General features: G+C 39.2%; 1 protein-coding gene across 1 annotated transcript in view; it reads left to right on the plus strand.

Annotated features, from left to right (window-relative positions):
- RAD21 (RAD21 cohesin complex component) overlaps positions 1–14985 on the plus strand; it is a 49954-nt gene extending 34969 nt beyond the window's left edge. The window contains exon 14 of the mRNA XM_047726261.1: positions 14961–14985. The gene's annotated coding sequence lies outside the window, so the exon portion shown is untranslated. The remainder of the gene's footprint in view (positions 1–14960) is intronic.
- Positions 14986–21653: the final 6668 nt, after the last annotated feature.

The following is a 21653-nucleotide window of genomic DNA, read 5'->3' on the forward strand; positions in this document are numbered from 1 at the left end:
AAACCAGACACAGTACATAAATAGAAAACTACAATATCCCTGATGAACAGAAATGCAAAAATCCTCAACAGAATATTAACAAACCAAATTCAACAATACATTCAAAGGATCATTTATTCCAAGGATGCAAGGATGGTTCAATATTCACAAATCAACCAACTTAACATACCACATTAACAAAATGAAGGATAAAAACCATAGGATCATCTCACCAGATGCAAAAATATCTGACAAAAATAAAAATCTGTTCATGATAAAAATTCTTAACAAAGTGCGTTTGTAGAGAACATACCTCAACATAATAAAGGTCATATATGAAAAACTTACAGCTAACATCATACTCAATGGTGAAAAACAAAGCTTTCTAAGATCAGGAATAAGATAGGGATGTTCACTCTCACCACTTTTATTCAGCATGGTACTGGAAGTCCTAGCTGCTGTAATCAGAAAAAGAAAAAGAAACAAAAGGCATCTAAATTGGTAAGGAAGAAGTAAAACTTGCACTATTTGCCTATGACATGATATTATATATAGAAAATCCCAGGGGTGCCTGGGTAGCTCAGTCAGTTAAGCATCTGCCTTCCACTCAGGTCATGACCCTGGAGTCCTGGGATCGAGCCCCATATTGGGCTCCCTTGTCAGGAGGACAGTCTGCTTCTCCTTCCCCTCTGCTACTCCCTCCTACTCATGCTTCCTCTCTCTCACTCTCTCAAAATCTTTCAAAAAAAGAAAAAGAGGGGTGCCTGGGTGGCTCAGTGGGTTAAAGCCTCTGCCTTCAGCTCTGGTCATGATCCCAGGGTTCTGGGATCAAGCCCCACATGGGGCTCTCTGCTTGGCGGGTAGCCTGCTTCCCTTCCTCTCTCTCTGCCTGCCTCTCTGCCTACTTGTGACCTCAGTCAAATAAATAAATAAAATCTTGAAAGAAAGAAAGAAAGAAAGAAAGAATGAATGAATGAATGAGAGAAAGAAACAATGAAAGAAAAAGAAAAGAAAAAAGAAAATCCTAACACATCCACCAGAAATTATTAGGTTGGACAGATGACTTTTCATAAAGCTGCAGGAAACAAAATAGAAAAATCTATTGCATTTCTATACACTAGTAATGATGCCACAGAAAGAGAAATTAAGAAAACTAGCCCATTTGTAATAGCACACACACACAAAAAAAAAAACAAAACAAAAACAAAAACCCAGGAATAAATTCAACCAAGGAGGAGAAAGCCCTGTACTCTGAAAACCTGTAGAACATTGATGAGAGAAATTGAGAATGACACAAACAAAAGGAAAAATATTCTGTTCTAATGGACTGGAAAAATATTGTTACAATGGATTAAATGAATCAATGTCATTAAAATGTCTCTACTATCCAAGCAATCTACAGATTCAATGCATGCTCTATCAAAATACCAACATTTTTTTACAGAACTGAATCCTCAAGTTTGTATGGAACCATAAAAGACCTCAAACAGTCAAAGCAATTTTGAGAAAGAAGAATCAAACTAGAGATATCACAATTCCAGATTTCAAGATATAAAACAAAGCTGTAGTAATCAAAATAGTATGGTACGGACACAAAAATATACACATAGATCAACAATACAGAATAGTGAGCCAAGAAATAACCCTGCCATTATATGGTCAATTAATCTATGGCAAAAGAGTCAAGAATATGCAATGGGAAAAGCATAATCTCTTCAATAAATGGTGCCAGGAAAACTGGACAGCTACATGCAAAAAATTGAAACTGGACCACTTTCTTCACTGTACACAAAAATAAACTCAAAATAGATAAAAACCTAAATGTGAAACCTGAAACTATAAAACTCCTAGAAAAAAACATAGGTGGTAATCTCTTTGACATCAGCTTTAGCAACATTTTTATAAATATGCCTATTCAAGCAAGGGAAACAAAATTAAAAATCAACTATTGGCACTCCATCAAAATAAAAGATTTTTGCACAGCCAAGGGAACCATCAACAAAACAAAAAGTCAACCTGCTAAATGAGAGAAGATACTTATAAATGACATATCCAATAAAGGGTTAGTAACCAAATTCTATAAAGAACCTACGCAACTCAACACCAAAAACCCAAATAATCCAATTTAAAAATGGGCAGAGGACCTGAATATATATTTTCCAAAAAAGACATATAGATGGAAAAAAAAAAAAAAAAAGACATTAAGATGGCCAACAGACAAATCACTCAGATGCTCAACATCACTAATCATTAGGGAAATGCAAATCCCAACCACCGTGAGATATCACCTCACACCTGTCAGAATGGCTTGAATCAAAAAGACAAGAAATAACAAGTGTTGGCAAGGATCTGGAAGAAAAGCAACCCTCATGCACTATTGGCGGGGATGTAAATTGGTACCGCCACTGTGAAAAACAATATGGAATTTCCTCAAAAAATTAAAAATTGAAATACCATATGAACCAGTAATTCCACTACTGGGTATTTACCCAAAGAAAATGAAAAGATTTATTCAGAAAGATATATGCACCCCTATGATTATCACAGCATTATTTACAATAGCTGAGATATGGAGACAACCCAAGTGTTCAACAGTAAGAGGAATGGATAAAGAAGATGTTCTATACATCCAATAGAATATCACTCAGCCATAAAAAATAATGAGATCTTGCTATTTGTGACAATGTAGATGAAACTAGAGGGTGTTATGTCAACAGAAATAAGTCAGAGAGAGACAAATACCATATGATTTTACTTATATGTGGAATCTAAAAAACACACGAATAAGCAAACAACCAGAAAGCAGAAATAGGCCTCTAAATACAGAGAACTGGTGGCTGCTAGAGGTGAGTGGGTAGGGATGTGGGCAAAAATGGGTGAAGGCGAGTGGGAGATGCATGCTTCCAGTTATAGATGGAATAACTCATGGGGATAAAAGCTACAGCATAGGGAATATGGTCAATGGCATTGTAATAACATTACATGGTGATACATGGTAGCTACATTTGCAGTGAGCATAACATAACACGTAAGCTTGTAAGCTTGTGAAATCATTATGTGGTACACCTGAAATTAATGTAACGTGTCAACTACAGTTCAGGAAGAAATAAAAATGTAAAAGTAATAATAAAATAAACATTTAAAAGTTGGCTCAACCATAGTAGGTAAATGAAGTGGTTTGTTTTAGGTATAGCAGAACCATGAGTATTTGAAGTGGTACTAAAATGTCTAGGTGGGGATTTTGAGGTACAATCCTGTCTTGGCTTCTGTCCTCAAGCTTAGAGCTACCAAAAGGGTATAGTTGAAAGACCAATGCTCAGGGGTCTTGAAACCCAGCTTCTAAAATTATTTTTATTATGGAGCCTAAAACTCCATGAAGAAACACATCCCACTGTTTCCCAATGTTGTAAAAATCCTATGAGCTAATTAAAAGCAATCTGAGGAACTTCAGAGGCAAGGTGGGGGGTCATGGAGGGTAGGGAGGGGGAAAATGAGACAAGAAGTGACCAGGGAGGGAGATAAACCATAAGAGACTCTTAATCTCAGGAAACAAACTGAGGGCTATTGGGGGTGGGGGAGGAGGGATAGGGTGGCTGGGTGATGGACATTGGGGTGGGTATGTGCTATGGTGGGTGCTGTGAAATGTGTAAGAATGGTGATTCACAGATCTGAACCCCTTGGGCAAATAACACATTATATATTAATAAAAAAATTTTTTAAAACCCACATACTAATATGTTGACAAAGTAAAAAATAAATAAAAACAATCTGAAAAGCTCCTAACCTTTATTGTGAAGGGGATACCCTGACTTTGATTCAGGCCATGGATTTGTGCAAAGTTCTTAATCTTTCTGATCACAGGGCAACTTGTGAGAGGAACATCTTCACTTGGAGAGATCACAAGAATCTCAATTTACCTTTGGATCTCCAATTCCTGATGATTTCTTTCTTTTCTTTTCTTCCTTTTCTTTCTTTATTTTTTAAAATAGGCTCCACACCCAGCATAGAGCCCAGCACAGGGCTTGAACTCAATACCCTGAGATCAAGACCCGAGCAGAAATCAAGAGTTGGACGCTTAACAGACTGAGCTACCCAAACGCCCCTATCTGGTGATTTTTTTATTTCAATACATTCCTCTGTTATCCCTACTTAAAGACTTGCAGAGATTAATGCCTCATTTACTCAAGAGGTATGTAATGAATTCTATCAATTCTCAAAATGTTAAAATGCTCATATAACTAGCACATACGGAAAGCTCTAGTTAGCTCATTAATAAGATAACCAGCAGAATAATAAAATAAGAATTGTTTAAATGAGACTTTTTAATGTTGTCAATGAAAAGGAGAATGCTGAAATAAAATAGTTGATTCGAATACAAAGCTAGCTAATATTGACAAGGCGAAGCAAAAAACAGTTGTAAGGTATCTGAGCCCTAATCAATTATGAATCAGTGCTGTCAAATATAAGCCCCCTTATGTAATTTTCATTTTTCTAGCAGTCACATTGAAAAGGTGAAGTTAACGACATATTCAATCTAATATATCCAAAATACTTCAAAATGTAATCAGTCTTTAAAAAAAAAAATATATATATATATATATTTTTTTTTTAACTAAATCTTAAAAATCTATCATGTGTTTTAGAACTCATCTCAATTTATACTAACCACAATTCAAATGTTCAGTAGCCATATATGTCTAATGGCTGTCATTCTGGCACAGCTCAACATGACATTAATAGTTTGCAAAGTCTAGGGGTGCCTGAGTAACTTAGTTAAGTGTCTGACTTCGGCTCAGGTCGTGATCTCAGGGTCCTGGGATGGATCCATGTTGGACTCCATGTTCACTGGGGAATCTGCTTCTCCCTCCCCCTCTGTCCCTACCCCCGCTTGTGCTTGCTCGCTCTCAAATAAATAAAATCTAAGAAAAAAGAAAAAGTTTGCACAGACTTAAGATAATTCTCCTAAATTGATTCTAGATGCTTACAGTCCAAAAATGCACAAAATAGAGCTTACATTCCAGCATGGAGACAAATAATCAACGATAAACTTAAATTTAAAATCTAATATGCTGGGGCACCTGGGTGGCTCAGTAGGTTAAAGCATCTGCCTTCGGCTCAGGTCATGACCTCTGGGTCCTGCGATCAAGCCCCACATTGGATTCCCTGTTCAGTGGGAAATCTGCCTCTTCCTCTCCCTCTGCCTCCCCAACTCATGCTTGCTCGCTCTCTCTCTCAAATAAATAAAGTAAATCTTTAAAAAAAAATAAAAATCTAATATGCTAGGGAAAATACAGGTTGCAAACCAAGTAGTCAGAGTCAGCCTCATTTAAAATAAGGTGAAGTTCTGAGCAAAGGCTTGAAGGAGGTAAGAAAGATAAGGGGTTGTAGAAGGGAAGAATGTTTCAGAAAGAATGAACAGCTACAGCAAAGACTCTGAGGCGTTAAGTATGCCTGATATGTTCAAGATGAAGCAAGACCAGACAATGACTGGAACAGAGTGAGTGGGAGGAAAGTAATAGGAGTGAAGTTGGGAGACATAAGAGGGGCCAAATCATGTCCAGCTGAGGTTCTCAATCTTGCTGCCCTTGGCTATCAACCAGGGATCTTTAAAAAGTATGGATGTCTGGGTCTTGGTCCCTACAGAATGTGTCTCCAGATTCCTATTTCCCACTGGACACAAAATAGTTGAATAGATTTATGGATGGAAGGATTTATTAAGTAATGGATCTCCCACATAGTCTTTGAGTAAATTGATACTCCTGGAAGGTATACCTTCTTTACTACATGAATGAGAGGAACCCATTACATTCCGCCACCAGTACCCAAGTTTGAGAATGACAGGCAAGTGAGACAAAATCTGGTATTTGCAGTTAAATGCAGCAGGGTTGCCATGAGACTCCACTTACTCAACTACAGATTTGGACCATCAGTGCAGAACTGAAAAAGTCTTGTGAAGATTACATTAAATAAAGAATACTTACAATAGTGAACACTCAATAAGTAGTGACTACTGTAAACATGTTTAAAACAAAAGATCCATATTAGAAAATGGAGTTTTCAGAATATGAATTTAACAGAGTGTAATGTAAAATAGGAGAATGAGGCGACTAAAGGTCACTGTCAATGTTAGGGGATCTGCATGAGATGTCAGAGGAACCTGGAGGGTGGGTGCTCTCTGAACACTCCCTCCTTTTCAGCATATTATCCTTTTTCTGTCTGCAAAGCCCTTGGGGATGAGCATCCCCAAACAGCTGCAAAGATGGTGACACAGGAGGCTCCTGAACTCCCTTCTTCCCAAAACACACCAAATGTACTGCTAGACATGGACCAATTTCCTTTCAAAGAAATCCAGAAACTAGCCAAGCAACTCCTACACATTGGGTGAACAAAAAAATCCTACATCAAAATAGGTAAGAAAGGAGTCAAACCTCACCATAAACCTCACTCCTAGTAGGAGATACATAAAATCATGAGGAAACTCAACTCCCACCTTCTTTCTGAGGAGAAATGGGCTTGGACCCCCACATCTACAGCCAAAATTTTTAGGACTCCCCCCTTGAGGGTCAGGCCCCAAAATGCCTAACTCTGAGAGCCAGTGGGGGTTCACATCCATGAGACCCACAAGACTACATCAAACAAAGCAGAAAAATATTTTAAGGTTTTATTTATTTATTTGAGAGAGAGAGAACATGAGAGGAGAGAGGTCAGCAGGAGAAGCAGCTCCCTGCTCAGCAGGGTTAGCCTGATGCAGGACTTGAACCCAGGACTCCAGGATCATGACCTAAGCCAAAGGCAGTTGCTTAACCAACTGAGCCACCCAGGTACCCAAACAATGGAGAGTTTCTTAACAGATACATGAGTACTCACGCAGCTATCCCCCAGGCCTTAGCACAAAGCCAAGCAACCCCTCACCCATCACCCAGTCTTTCTCTGAAAGGGATCTATTTGCATACTTTAAAAGCTGCTACAGGGGGCACCTGGGAGGGTGGGTTAAAGCCTCTGCCTTTGGCTCAGGTCATGATCCTGGGGTCCTGGAATTGAGCCCCAAGTTGGGATTTCTCTCTGCCTTCTTCTCTGCCTACTTGTGATATCTATCTCTCTGTCAAATAAATAAATAAAATCTTAAAAAATAATAAAATAAAAGCTGCTACTAAGGGTCAGGCTTCTTTTCCCCCCTCCTCTTCCAGGCTTTTAATTTAGCGCATATATAGGAGTTACTGTGATCCTCCCCAGAGGCTGGGGGAATCAGCAGACACCTCCTTTTCCCCTCTCCCTGTAGCTCACTATAAGCCAGTATCTTCCCAAAATGAGCTTGTATATAGGTCAGTTAGGTCCAGTACCTCCCCAAATGGTTCTGGTAGTGTCACAGCCAGTAACCAATCTAGCTGGGTCTGGTGCCCCCAGAAAGCAGCACCATTGCTGCCATACCTAGTGGGCAGCCTTGGCTGGGACAGGCACCCCAACATTTCCCCAAAGAGGCTCTCACCTGGGGGGGTTGGGCGAGGCAAACCACATATCACTAGTGTCCCCATAACAGTCATGGCTAAGTCTTGCAGTTAGCCACCTAGCAATCGTGGCCCAGCCGCAACAGGAGGGCACGTGCAGCCCACACAAGGGACACCCCTGGAGCTCCTGGTGAGTAGGAGAGATTATGCTTCTGGACCCCAAAAGATGCCATTTATCTAAGCCCACAACTTCAAGACCAGGAGACATGGTTGATCTACCCTGTATAGTAAAACAAACACAGAAAGTCAGACAAAATGAGGAAACAAAGGAATGTGTTCAAAATGAACAGGACAAAACCACAGATAAAGAAGTAAATGAAATGGAAATAAGCAATTTACAGGACAGATTTCCAATTAATAGTCATATATATGCTCAGCATGCTTGGGAGAAAAATGAAAGAACACAGTGAGAACTTCAACAAAGAGATAGAAAATATAAAAAAGAAGCAATCAGAGCTGAATAGTACAACTACTGAAATGAAGAATATAAAAGAGGGTAATAAAACAGAGTCATAGAAATCAAACAAGCTGAACAGCAAAAAGAAGAAAAAAAATACGAAAGACTTAATAAGGTAACAGCTGGTTTTCCAGCAGAAACTTTGCAGGCCAGAAGAGAAAGACAGGATACATTCAAAGAACTGAAAGGAAAAAAACTCTACAAACAAGAATATTCTACCTGGCAAGGTTATCTTTCAGAACTGAAGAAGATATAAAGAATTTTTCAGGCAAACAAAAGTTAAAGTTCACTACCACTAAATTGGCCATACAAGAAAAGTTACAGAGATTATCTTTTCAAGAGGAAAGGAAAGGCTATAACGTAGAAGAAAATTATGAAAGAAAAAAATTTCACAGATAAAAATAAACAAATAAAAAGGATGGCTGGTTGGCTCAGTGGGAAGAACACGTGATTCTCGATCTCAAGGTCATGAGTTCAAGCCCTACACTGGGTGTAGAGATTACAAAATTAATAAAACTAAATAAATAAACACATAGCAAAGGTAGATCAGTCACTTACAAAGCTAGTATAAGGTCAAAAGACAGAAGTAGTAAATTCGATTATATCTAAAAATAGTAGTTAAGGCATTCAAAAATAAAAAGATGTAAAAATATGACATTATATACATAATAAAACATGGAAGGGAGAGTGAAAACATACTGTTTTTATTAATTTTTTTTCATGTAAGAGGTCATTAACATTATAGACGGCTATATATTTAGGATGTTATATATGAACCTCATAGTAACCACAAACCAAAAAGTTATAATAGATATGCAAAAAAAAAAAAAAAAAGAAAAGAAAAGAAAAAGAAAAAGTCTAAGAACACCAAAGGAGTCATCAATCATAAGGGAAGAGAGCAAGAGAATAGGAAAGGAATAGACAAGAACTCCATAAGCAATCAAAACAATTAACAAAATGGCAAAAAGTACATACCTACTAATAATTACCTTAAATGGAAATGCTCTAAATCCTCCCATCAAAAACATAGGGGAATGGAATGATTACAAAAAAACAAGACTCATCTATATGTTACCTACAAAATGAAAATGAAGGGATGGAAAAAGATATTCCATGCAAATAGAAGGAAAAGGCTGATAGCAATATTAATATCAGATATAATAGACTTCAAAACCAAGACTGTAACAAGAGACAAAGAAGGGCATTATATAATGATAAAGGAATCAACCCAACAAGAGGATATAACAATTATAAATACCTATGCACCATATATAGGACCACCTAAATATATAAAGCAAATATTAACAGTCATAAAAGGAAAGACTGATAGTAATACAATAATGATACTTTAACACCATACTTACATCAATGGATAGGTCATCCAGACAGGAAATAAGGAAATAGTAGTCTTGAACAACACACTACACCAGATGGACTTGAGACTAGACCAGATGGACTCAAAACATTTCAGCCAAAAATAGCAGACTACACATTCTTTTCAAGTGCACTTGGAACATTTTCCAAGATAGATCACATGTTAGGTTCCAAGCTCAGCAGGGAGTCTGCTTTTCCCTCTCCCTCTGTCTCTTCCCCTGGCCCACCCCCAGCTCATGCTCACATGTGCTCTCTCTCAAATAAATAAAATCTTAAAAAAAAAAAAAAAAGAGGGAATGTTATAAACACCTATATTAGGAAAAAAAGTCACAACCTAACTTTGCCTCTCATGGAACTAGAAAAAGAGAAAGAAAAAAAAAAAAAACTAAGTCCACAGTTAGTAGAAGAAAGGAAATATCAACTATGAATGGAAATCAATGAAATGTAGATTCAAAAAAACAATAAAGGACAATGAAACTAAGAGATACCTTTTTCAAAAAAGTTTTTAAATTCCAGTAAGTTTTTATTTAAATTTCAGTAATATTGCACATACAGTGCAATATTAGTTTCAGGTGTACAATATAGTGATTCAACACTTTGATATAACACCTAGTGCTCATCATGAAAACTACACTCCTTAACCCCATCACTCATTTAACCCATCCCCATACTGACCTCCCTTCTGATAGCCATCAATTTGTTCTCTATAGTTAGGAGTCCATTTCTTGGTTTGCCTCCCTCTCTTTCTCTTCCCCCCCCCTTTGCTCATTTGTTTTGTTTCTTATATTCCACATCTGAGTGAAATCATGCGATATCTGTCTTTCTTTGACTGACTTATAAGTTTAAGAGCTGGTTTTTAAAAAAAAGATAGACTTGGGGTGCCTGGGTGGCTCAGTGGGTTAAGCCTCTGCCTTTGGCTCAGGTCATGATCCCAGGGACCTGGGATCGAGCCCCACATTGGGCTCTCTGCCCAGCTGGGAGCCTTCTTCCCTTCCTCTCTTTCTGCCTACTTGTCATCTCTGTCAAATAAATAAACTCTTTAAAAAAAATTTAAAAAGATAGACTTTAGTCTTTCTTTAGATTAAATAATGAAGAGAAAACTAAGAAGAATATATTAGAAATGAAAGAAGAGACATTACAATTGATAATGCAGAAATACAAAGGATCTTTAGAGACTACTATGATCCACTAGGAGTGGATAAATTCCTACAACCTACCAAGATTGAAACATGAAGAAATAGAAAATATAAACTGATAAAGGGTTTGAATCAGTAATCAAAAACCACCCAGGAGGGTTGCCTGGGTGGCTCAGTGGGTTAAGCCGCTGCCTTCGGCTCAGGTCATGATCTCGGAGTCCTGGGATTGAGCCCCGCATCAGGCTCTCTGCTCTCTCGGGGAGCCTGCTTCCTCCTCTCTCTCTGCCTGCCTCTCTGCCTGCTTGTGATCTCTCTGTCAAATTTAAAAAAAAAAAAAAAACACCCAGGAAAGAAAGAAAAGCCCAGGGCCAGATGGATTCCCTGGTGAATTCCACCAAACATTTAAAGAAGATCTAATATCAATCCTTCTCAACCTTTCCAAGTGTAGAAGAGGAGAGCACTTCCAAATTCAGTTTATGAGGCCAGTATTACCTTGATACCAAAAACAGACAAGGACATTACAAGAAAAAGAATTTATAGGACAATATCTATGATGCATTTAGATGCAAAAATCCCCAACAAAATATTAGCAAACCAAATAAAATGATACATTAAGAGGATCATACATCATGACCAAGTGAGGTTTATTCCAAAGGATTATTCCAAAGGATGGTTCAAACTCTGCAAATCTATCAATGTGATATATTACATTCACAAAAGGATAAAAATCATATAATCATCTCAGTAGATACAGAAACATCATTTAACAAAATTCAATATCCTTTCATGGTAAAATGGTAAAAACTCCCAATGAAATGGGTATAGAAGGAATATACCTCAACATAATATAGGCCATATATGACAAGCCCATAGCTAACAAACTCGGTGGTGAAAAGATTAAAGCATTGCCTCTAAAATCAGGAAGGATACACAATGTTCATTATTGACACTTTTATAGAAAATAGAATTGGAAGTCCTAGCCAGAGCAATCAGGAAAAAAATAAAAGGCATCCAAATCAGAAAGGAAGACATAAAACTGTCTCTATTTGCAAATGAGATTATATATAGGACCTTAAAGACTCCACCCAAAAACCGTTAGAATAAATTCAGTAAAGTTGAAGGATATAAAATCAATATGCAAAAATCAGTTTCTATACACTATTGAGCTATCACAAAGAGAAATTAATAAAACACTCCCATGTGCAATAGCATCCAAAAGAATTAAATGCTTAGCACTAAATTTCGTGGAGGAGGGATGTCTGGCTGGCTCAGTTAGTACAGCATGCAACTCTTTGCCTTAGGGTTGTGAATTTGAGCCCCATGTTGGGTGTAGAGATTACTTAAAACATAAAATAAGATCTTAAGAAAATAAAAATAAATCTAACCAAGGAAGTGAAAGACGTGTACACTGAAAATTATAAGACACTGATGAAAGAAATTGAAGACAAATACATGGAAAGCTTTTCAATGCTCATAAATTAGAAGAATTAGTATTGTTAAAATGTCTATAATACTCAAAGCCATCCATAGATTCAATGTAGTCCTTATTGAAATTTCCATGGAGGGTGTCTGGGTGGCTCAGTCAGTTAAGTGTCTGACTTCGGCTCAGGTCATGATCTCAAGATCCTGGGACGGAGCCCAAGTTGGACTCTGTGTTCATGGGGAGTCTTCTCCCTCTACTCCTCCCCTGGCTTGTGCTCACATGCTATCTCTTTCTAATAAATACATATATAATCTTAAAAACAATAAAGTTCCCATGGCATTTTTCACAGAAATAGAGCAAATAACCCTAAAAAGTAGAGCATGAAGACCCAAATAGCCAAAGCAATCTTGAGGAAAAAGAACAAAGCTGCAGGCATCATGCTTCCCGATATGAAACTATATTAAAAAGCTATAGTAATTAAGACAGTATGGTACTGGCATATAAAAAAAACACATAGATTAATGAAACAGAATAGAGCCCAGAAATAAATCTACATAATTAACTTATAACCAAGAACATAAATGGGAAAAGAATGGTCTCTTTAATAAGTGGCTTGGGGGGGCACCTGGGTGGCTCAGTGGGTTAAAGCCTCTGCCTTCGGCTCAGGTCATGATCCCAGAGTCCTGGGATCGAGCCCTGCATCGGACTCTCTGCTCAGCAGGGAGCCTGCTTCCTCCTCTCTCTCTGCCTGCCTCTCTGCCTACTTGTGATCTCTATCAAATAAATAAATAAAATCTTTAAAAAAAAAATAAGTGGTTTGGGTTAAGTGGGTAGCCACATGCAAAAGAACAAAAATAAACCCCTATCTTATGCTGTACACAAAAATGAACTCAAACTGGATCAACTCAAAAGACATGAAGAAAAACTTCTAGAAGAAAGCACAGGGGATAATTTCCTTGACAACTGTCTTGGCTATGAGTTTTTTAGTTTTTATTTTTATTTGAGAGAGAGAAAGAGAGAGAGAGCATGAGAAGAGGAAGGGTCAGAGGGAGAAGCGGGCTCTCTGCCAAGCAGGGAGCCCCATGCAGAACTCGACCCCGGGACTCCAGGATCATGACCTGAGCCGAAGGCAGTCGCTTAACCTACTGAGCCACCCAGGTGCCCCAATGCCGGACTTTTAAAATTTGATACCAAAAACAAAGGTAGTAAAGGGAAAACAAACAAGTAGACTACAACAAACTAAAAAGCTTTTGCACAACAAAGGAAACCATCAATAAAATGAAAAGGCCATATAAAGAATGGGAGAAAATATTTGGAAATCCATATATCTGATAAAGGATTAATATCCAAAATATACAAATAAGTTCAACTCAATAGCAAAACAAATAATCCAGTTAAAAAAATGAACAGGGAAACTGAATAGACGTTTTCTCAAAGACAACATCCAAAGGCCAACAGGTACATAAATAGGTACTCAACATCTCTACTTACCAGAGAAATGAAAAATCAGAACCACAGTGAGATATCACCTCACACCTGTTATAATGGTTGTCATAAAAAAGACAACAGATAACAAGCATGATGAGGATGGGGAGGCAAGAGAATTCCTGTGCACAGCTGGTAGGATTGTAAATTGGTATAACCATTATGGAAAACATTATAGAGGATCCTCAAGAAATTAAAAATAGAATTACAATATGATCTAGTAATCCCACTTCTGGGTATATATCCAAAGGAAATGCAAACAAAGGAAGAGATAGCTGTACACTTAGGTTTATTGCAGTAGTCACAATAGGCAAGATATGGAAACAACCTCCGTGTCCTTCGATGAGTGAATAAAGAAAATATGGTCTCTTTCTCTCTTCCCCCATTCTCCCTCTCCACCTCCACCCCACACATACACTGGAATGTTATTTCATCATGAGAAAGAAGGAAATCCTGCCCTTTGAGACAATATGGATGGAACTTAAGAGAATAATGCTAAGATAAATCAGAGAAAGACAAATACTGTATGGTAACACTTATATGTAGAATTTAAAAAGCTAGAATATAGAAAAAAATTAGAGTAAAATGTTGGTTACCAGTGGCTGGGGAATGGTGGGAATCGGGAGATGTTGGTCAGAGTATTAACTTCCAGTTACAGTGAGTAAGTTCTGGGGATCTAATGTACAGCATGATTATTATAGTTAATAATACCAAATTATACACTTGGAAATTGTTAAGAGCTTAAATGTATTCACTACAAAAAAGAAATGGTAATTATGAGATAAGATGGAGTTGTTAGCTTATCCTATTGTGGTAATCATTTTGCAACATGTAAGTGTAACAAATTAACAAGCATACAATTTAAACTTATATAATGTTATGGGTCAATTATATCTCAAACCTTGGGGGGGGGAGATAAAGGAAATGAAATGGATGAATATTATATCACTTTTCCACCATCTTAGAAAGGAATTCCAGTTTCAAGACATCTATTAAGGATCTTCTTCTAAACAATTAAAGCATATGGTGCCAAATAACTGGAAATAATCACAAACCCTTAGAAGTCAGAAGGGCTCTTTAATAGTCATCAGTGAGAGTCCTAACTGAAAATCCTATGAACACCTGCACCATTTAGAAACATTCCACCTGTTAAAATTCTAAGGTGGTATGACCTATTGGTTATTATAATACAATTAACTAAGCAGCATTTTACAAGTCTCTTATCACATTACGTCTTATGAAACCACATAAAATTAGACCAACTGCTCTAAAGACCCCTGACTTCACAATCAGGCACACATGGGTTTAAAGCCCAGTTCTGTCACTCATGTCCTGGGCAAACCTTTTCTCTTTTCTTAATCTCAATTTCTTAATCTATAAAGTTGGGTAGCAACACCTACATCTCATGAGTTTGTGAGACTACGCTATGAAAGCAATAGGCATCAAGCCAGGCCAACAGCTGGTACCTAGAAAGTATTTGTAAGTATGTAATTATATCCTTCTATACCTTTCTCCTTTTTTCATTATTTTTATGTTATCAGAACAAGCAATTAAATTTTTAGAAGTCTTTTAAGTCTCTCCCATAAAAACAATTTTTTTTTAAAGATTTTATTTATTTGACAGAGAGATCACAAGCAGGCAGAGAGGCAGGCAGAGAGAGAGGAGGAAGCAGGCTCCCTGCTGAGCAGAGAGCCCGATGCGGGGCTCGATCCCAGGACTCGGAGATCATGACCTGAGCCGAAGGCAGCGGCTTAACCCACTGAGCCACCCAGGCACCCCTATAGAAATAATTTTAAAAATTTCGCTCTTGGGGGACGCCTGGGTGGCTCAGTTGATTAAGCGGCTGCCTTCGGCTCAGGTCATGATCCCAGAGTCCTGGGATCGAGTCCCACATCGGGCTCCTTGCTCGGCAGGGAGCCTGCTTCTCCCTCTGCCTCTGCCTGCCACTCTATCTGCTTGTGCTCACTCTCGCTCTCTCTCTCTCTCTGACAAATAAATAATAAATAAAATCTTAAAAAAAAAATTTTCGCTCTTGGGCGCATGGGTGGCTCAGTCATTAAGCATCTGCCTTTGGCTTGGGTCATGATCCCAGGGTCCTGGGATCGAGCCCTGCATCAGGCTCTCTGCTCAGCAGGGAGGTGCTTCTCCCACTCCTACTCCCCCGATTATGTTCCCCCTCTCTCTGTCAAAATATTTTTTAAAATTTTCGCTCATAAAATTTGGAAGCCAAGAGGCAAACACAGACAAGCAGCCACAGCAGCCACATTCCATAAACATGGGAAGCAAGCCCTGTACATGACCCCCCACCCCCACCCCACCACCAAAAGGTAGAGTTAGGATCCCAGGGCAGTAGTATGTGAATGGTCCATTTTGAAAATGGTCCACTTTCGACTATTTTTCTTGCCCTGTGGTCTTATTTTGATGCTGTTTCCTCTAAATATTCTTACATTATGGTCAACCAACAATTCAACATAGGAACTTTTAAAGTTGTTGGGGGGACAGGGTGGTTTGTGTTTCAAGAACATACTCCAGGAGCATCTGTTTCCGGTTCTGCATTCTGCCTGCTTTTCTCCCGGTTGTGCTTCTGCCCCTAGTGCCGATGTTCAAGCCAGCTAGGCAGCTAATGGAAAGGAGTGAAATGTTCAGGCATATAGCAATACAGGGTGAGAATGGACAGTGGTGGACTGGATAAATGGTGGGGGGATGGGAGGACAGTGTGTGCTAAAATCTCATCAACTGCTGGTTCAGAAAAGAAGATCTGGCATGGGCACCTGGGTGGCTCAGTCATTAAGCGTCTGCCTTCGGCTCAGGTCATGATCCCAGGGTCCCGGGATTGAGCCCCACATTGAGAGGCCTGCTTCTCCCTCTCTCACTCCCCCTGCTTGTGATCCCTCTTTTGCTGCTTCTCTATCAGATAAATAAAATTTAAAAAAAAATCTGGCATGGCTGGAGTTTATCAAGAAAAGTAGGGAATCCTTAATCTTATGTGGACACTAGGATTTTTAAATGCAATATATGATTCAAAATTGTTTTCAATATTATACTGGCCACACATCTGCAGAGAGATATAGCCCATTAGCCTCACGTTGGTGGATTTTTTGAGCCAAGTGTGAAGACTATAACGGAAGCAATTTTGTAGGACTAAAGCAAGTTTCCCTCAGCTCTTCTCTTACTCACTGCTTCAGAGACCATAGCCAGGCTGCTTCCTCTTTAAAGAGCATGGTCTTAATTTTTCCCAAAGTTTGTATTTGATTCTCCAGGTCCACAGGGAGAATTTTTACTCAACTCAATGCTTCAGGTTATATCCTCCTGACACTTTGTGTGGTAGCTGTTGTACAGGCATTGCAGACGCATACAACCTAATGGAAACCTCTTCTTAGAAGCAGGGCTAGAAACATTTCAGTCAAGAGACAAAAGTCTCATCCCTTCAAATTCACAAAAACCCAACAATGCAGTGACCCTTAAATGTTATGAATGTAAGAGTTATGTACAGTCTATGAATCTGTAGACCTGAAATTTGGCCCGAAAATTGGCCTTTTCAACAAGCATTCCTGTGGTTCTGAGGCCCGCAATTCCCAGATGACATTTTCAGATGCCACAATTTAGCCTTATCCTTGGAGTTGCCACTTCGAACACTTGGCCAGCATCTGGAGCCCCAGTGGGTGGGAGGAAGAGCCCTCCATGATCAGCTATTTATTATTTATGCTCTAGGACTAATTAATTCTCTATTGGCCAACAGCTGTTCAGCAGGAAGTTCTCATACAATTTAAGGATGAAATGAAGCTCTCTAAGTTGAGCAAACTGGTACAGTGTTATTTCCACAGCACATCTGGTCAAAGGCATTTTCATGTCACATTCTAATTATTCCAGCTGCTGAAGGTCTCCTCTGTGCTAGGAAAATGAGTGAGAGCCAGTGGATGGATAATAATCATATCAAGGGTGATAATTAAAACACCAATGGATTCTCTTTATAAAGTGAGTTTTGACCTAGTGGTTGAGGGCATGGCATTTGAATAAGGGAAAGGTGGGTTCCGTATGAGCTCTACTTCTAACTAGGAATCATGATGAATGTCTTAACTTCTCCAAGTCTTGGTTCTCTCCTATAGAAACTAGTAAGTCTTGTGGGAGGATTGAGTGATGAACACTAAATGAGGTTGTGTGTGTGCACACACATTGCAATCTAGGAAGCTCCACAAATGTAAAACAATAACACAGATTCCTCATGAAGAGGAGCTACCATATCAGGTGAAGATAATGTTAGCCTTTAATCTGAAAATCAATTTCAGCAAGATAAAAGGATACCACACAGCTAAGATTGATCCCCTGGCATAACCATTGCATGTTTTACAAACTTAAAAGTTTGGGGAAATTTCAGCACTGAAGGCTTTCCTTGGTGAGAACCTGGTGCAGAAACAAGTTCCTGCAATATTTTTGAAACTTTGTCACCATCAGTGGTTTCCATAAACATATCCTAATATATACAAGTAAAGTATTTTCAATTTGACAAACATTTACTGAACACCAGAGTCTATGCTAGGTGCTAATAGCATATAGTGACATAATCTTTGCAATTATCCCTTCAGAGATTTCAAGGAAGTGGTGAGTGGCATTTGAAGTAAACTTTGAAGAACAAGTGGGATTTTTCTTTGACAGATGAACTACAGAGAATAAAGGGAAAGGTGTTTCAGGAAGAAAGACTAGCACAGGCAAAGACAGGGATATACAAATTAGCTTGGTTGATTTGGAAGCTTAAACATAAGGAAGCAAAGGCAAGGAGGCAAAGGCAGGGTACTAGGCAGAGGTCAGGACTAACTACCAACCTAAGAAGCAATCTTGTGGGACATCCTACAAGTTCTTGGCTCAAGAGCAACGGAGAATTTCTCCTTCCTCAGCATAGTCTTCTCTATCTCCCTATGTTCACGGACAAATACAGGCTCTCAACAATCTTTTGTACTTTCAGCTTTAATCAGGTCATGTGGGATCTTTATACCTCAACAAACCAGAGAATAGAAAGCTGAAAGACATTTCCAGACAATAAAAAGTTTGCTTATGGAGTACAACCGATTCGTATAAGACCTCTGGTTCCAGATGTTTATTTATGAGCTTTACTGCCAGAAAAACTAAATTGCCGCATCATGCCTTCCATGTCTCTGAGAGCCTGGATATGTAGGAAGAACACTGGGCCCTGGAAAATCATTTAGAATAAAAGGAACCAGAGGATTCCAATGTCTTCAGATTTTTCTCTGGGCTGCTGAAAGAGGCATTCATGATCAAGAGTACTGGCGAAAGGGGTCGGTCCCTGGCAGTAGGGAATGAAGAGCAGCCACATGAACGATTAGTTTTCCTGGAATCTGTTGCTCTTGAGCAGGGCAGAATGTCTTCATAGTGGCCCAACAGTGACAAATGTTTAAGAGCTTAGGCACAGTTACTTTAGGTCTTAAGAGAATAACAAAATAACAACAAAAATGTATTGCCCACTTAATGATAGCAACATTTAGGATGGCTAGGGTTTGTAGAACACTTTCTACGGGCCAGACTCTCCATCAAGCCTGTCACATGAATTATCTCATTTATTCCTTTCAACATCTCTATGAGGTAAATTCTGTTAATATTACCTCATCAATGGATGTGGAAACTGAGTATGGCTTAGACTGTAATGGTCTAAGTGAAGATTTCATTTGTTCTTCTACATTTCACAGCTCAACTGTAGTTAGGAGAGACCGTGTAACTAGTTCTGGACAATGGACTCTGAGCAGAAGTGAGGCACAGTTCTTCAGAATTGAGCCAGTGAGAAGCCCATATGTGCTCCTCCCCGATTCTCCCTCTTCCCCTGAGCTTGAGAGATTAAGGAGGGTAGGAGTGCCACAGAAGCTACTGGCTATTTAAACCTCCCTCACGCTGGTCCCGAGTGACTATGGGGAACAGAGACTTCTCATAGACCTGGGATATGTATGTCCCAAGAGGAAGAGATACACCTTTGTTGTGTTAAGACACTGAGATTTCAGTGTTAATTCATTATTGCTGCATAATCTGACCTACCCTGATAATAAAACAGCGAGGCCCTAAGAAGTTTAGTAACTTACCTTAAGTAATAAATCTAGTTAAGTGAATGAGTTAAAACCAGAACCAAAATCCTTGTTCCCAGGCAAGTCTTTCTGCTGTACAAACCCAAATCTGACTGTGGTAAGGGCCACAGTTTCTATTGCATCATTCACCAAGTGTGTAGGAATGACTCCAAAAGCCTATCTATGAAAGACCCAGCCCATATGGGATGTCTTTCAAAAGCAGTTAATAGATTAGCTCTGACAAGGAAGGCTGGTTTGAGGCAGATGTGAAGACTGAATTCCCAAGCAGACCCTGCATGTGACAAAGCTGAAAGGTCACAAAAATCAGTCCAAGCAGAGGTATTGCCTAATAGCCTCACAATGTGACACGACTTGATCACAGCTGAAGGCCTGGCCCTCAGGCTTACCCAATTTGGTCAGCAAACCTGACAGATTCATTGCTCTGGTTCCAACTTGGAGTATCCAACCCACAGAACACTTAAGCCAGGAATCTAATTTGTCCATTTGTAATAAGAAATATGACTATCATATGACTCACAATGATTGTGTTGTCCTAATTAGTTAGTGCATACTCACAGCTGACACAGCTGATCACTCATTCATCCTTGAAACATATTCTTGACCTGGCTACTGGGATCTCTCACTCTCACTCTCTTGGCTGTTTGTTGTTTTTTCCTACCTCACTAGAAGCTCATTCTCAGGTTCCTTTGTTGATTCCTCTTCACCTCCCTATCCTTAACAGTGGATGCCCCGAGGCTCAGCTCCTTGAACTTCTCTTTTCTTTTCTGCACATTCTCCTGGTAATTTCTTCCAGTCTCCTGGCTTTAAATTGCATCCACATGCTGATGACTCTCAACTTGTATCTCCAGCTCTGACTTTAATCTTAAACTCTTGGCTGCCTCTTTAATATCTCTACTGGGATATCTACTAGACATCTCAAAATGAACAAGTCCAGAGCTGATCTCCTGATCTTCACCTACAAATGAGCTCCTCTTGCAACTTCACCATCATAGTCAACAGAATGCTATCATCAACCCACAACCTGGCTACTATGTCTTCAAATTCAAATACTTTTGCGCATCTGCATTGCTATACTATCCAAGTCCAAGTCACCATCATCTCTTTCCCTGGATCACTGCAATAACTTCTCAAATAGTTTCCCTTTTACCTTGGTCCACTCCCTCCCTCAAGCTTTTCCCAGCACAGAAGTCAGAGTGATCATATTGAAACCTTTCTCAGGTCACATGACTCCTTTGTTCAAAACCTTCCAATGGCTTCCCATTTCACTCAGAGTAAACACCACTCATTATAATGGCCTATAAGTTCCCCTGCAAGTTCTCTTTCCCCCATTACCTCTCTGATCACCTTTCCTACTTCTCTTCCCCTTGCTCACTCCACTGTAGTCTCTCTGGCCTTCTTGTTATGGAACAAGCTAGTCCCATCACACCTTGGGAATATTTTTTTAAGAGCATTTTTTTTATTTGAGAGAGAGAGCAAGAGAGAGAGAGCAGCAGGCATAAGCATGAGCAGGGGATGGGAGAGGGAGAAGCAGACTCCCCACTGAGCAGAGAGCCCAAACTGGGTCTCAACCCCAGGATCCTGGGAACATTACCTGAGCCAAAAGCAAATGCTTAACTTACTGAGCCACACAGATGCCCCACACCTCAAGACTATAATACTGCATACTTCCTTTGCCTGGAATGGTCTTCCCTCATATGTCTCTCCCTCCCTCACCTCTTCAAGTCCTTGTTAAATTGTGACCTTCTCAGAGAGGCCTTGCTGATCACCCTAACAAAACTTGAAACACCTCCAACATTTCTGATGCCCCTTCTCTGTTTTATTTTTCTCCATAGCATGTATCCACAATTAAAGTATTATGTAGTGTGTGTGCATATATGTGTGTCCACTACAATAAATGTAAGCTTTATGAGCCCTGAAATTATTGTTTCATTAATTCATCTCTATACTCTAAGACTGAAACAACGAACCTTCAGACAGTAGGTATTTGGCATTTATCTTGAATGAATGAATATTCTTCAGATCTCTACTGCTGAACTATGTTCAGAAAGTTGCGTGGGTAGTACGGATTTGAGCAAAAGACAATATCCCAATACTTTAATGACATCATTTTATTTTTTTTTAAAGATTTTATTTATGTATTTGACAGAGAGAGATCACAAGCAGGCAGAGAGGCAGGCAGAGAGAGAGGAGGAAGCAGGCTCCCCGCTG

This window comes from Lutra lutra, chromosome 4 (genome assembly GCF_902655055.1).
Source record: "Lutra lutra chromosome 4, mLutLut1.2, whole genome shotgun sequence".
In the NCBI taxonomy this organism is placed as follows: Eukaryota; Metazoa; Chordata; class Mammalia; order Carnivora; family Mustelidae; genus Lutra; species Lutra lutra.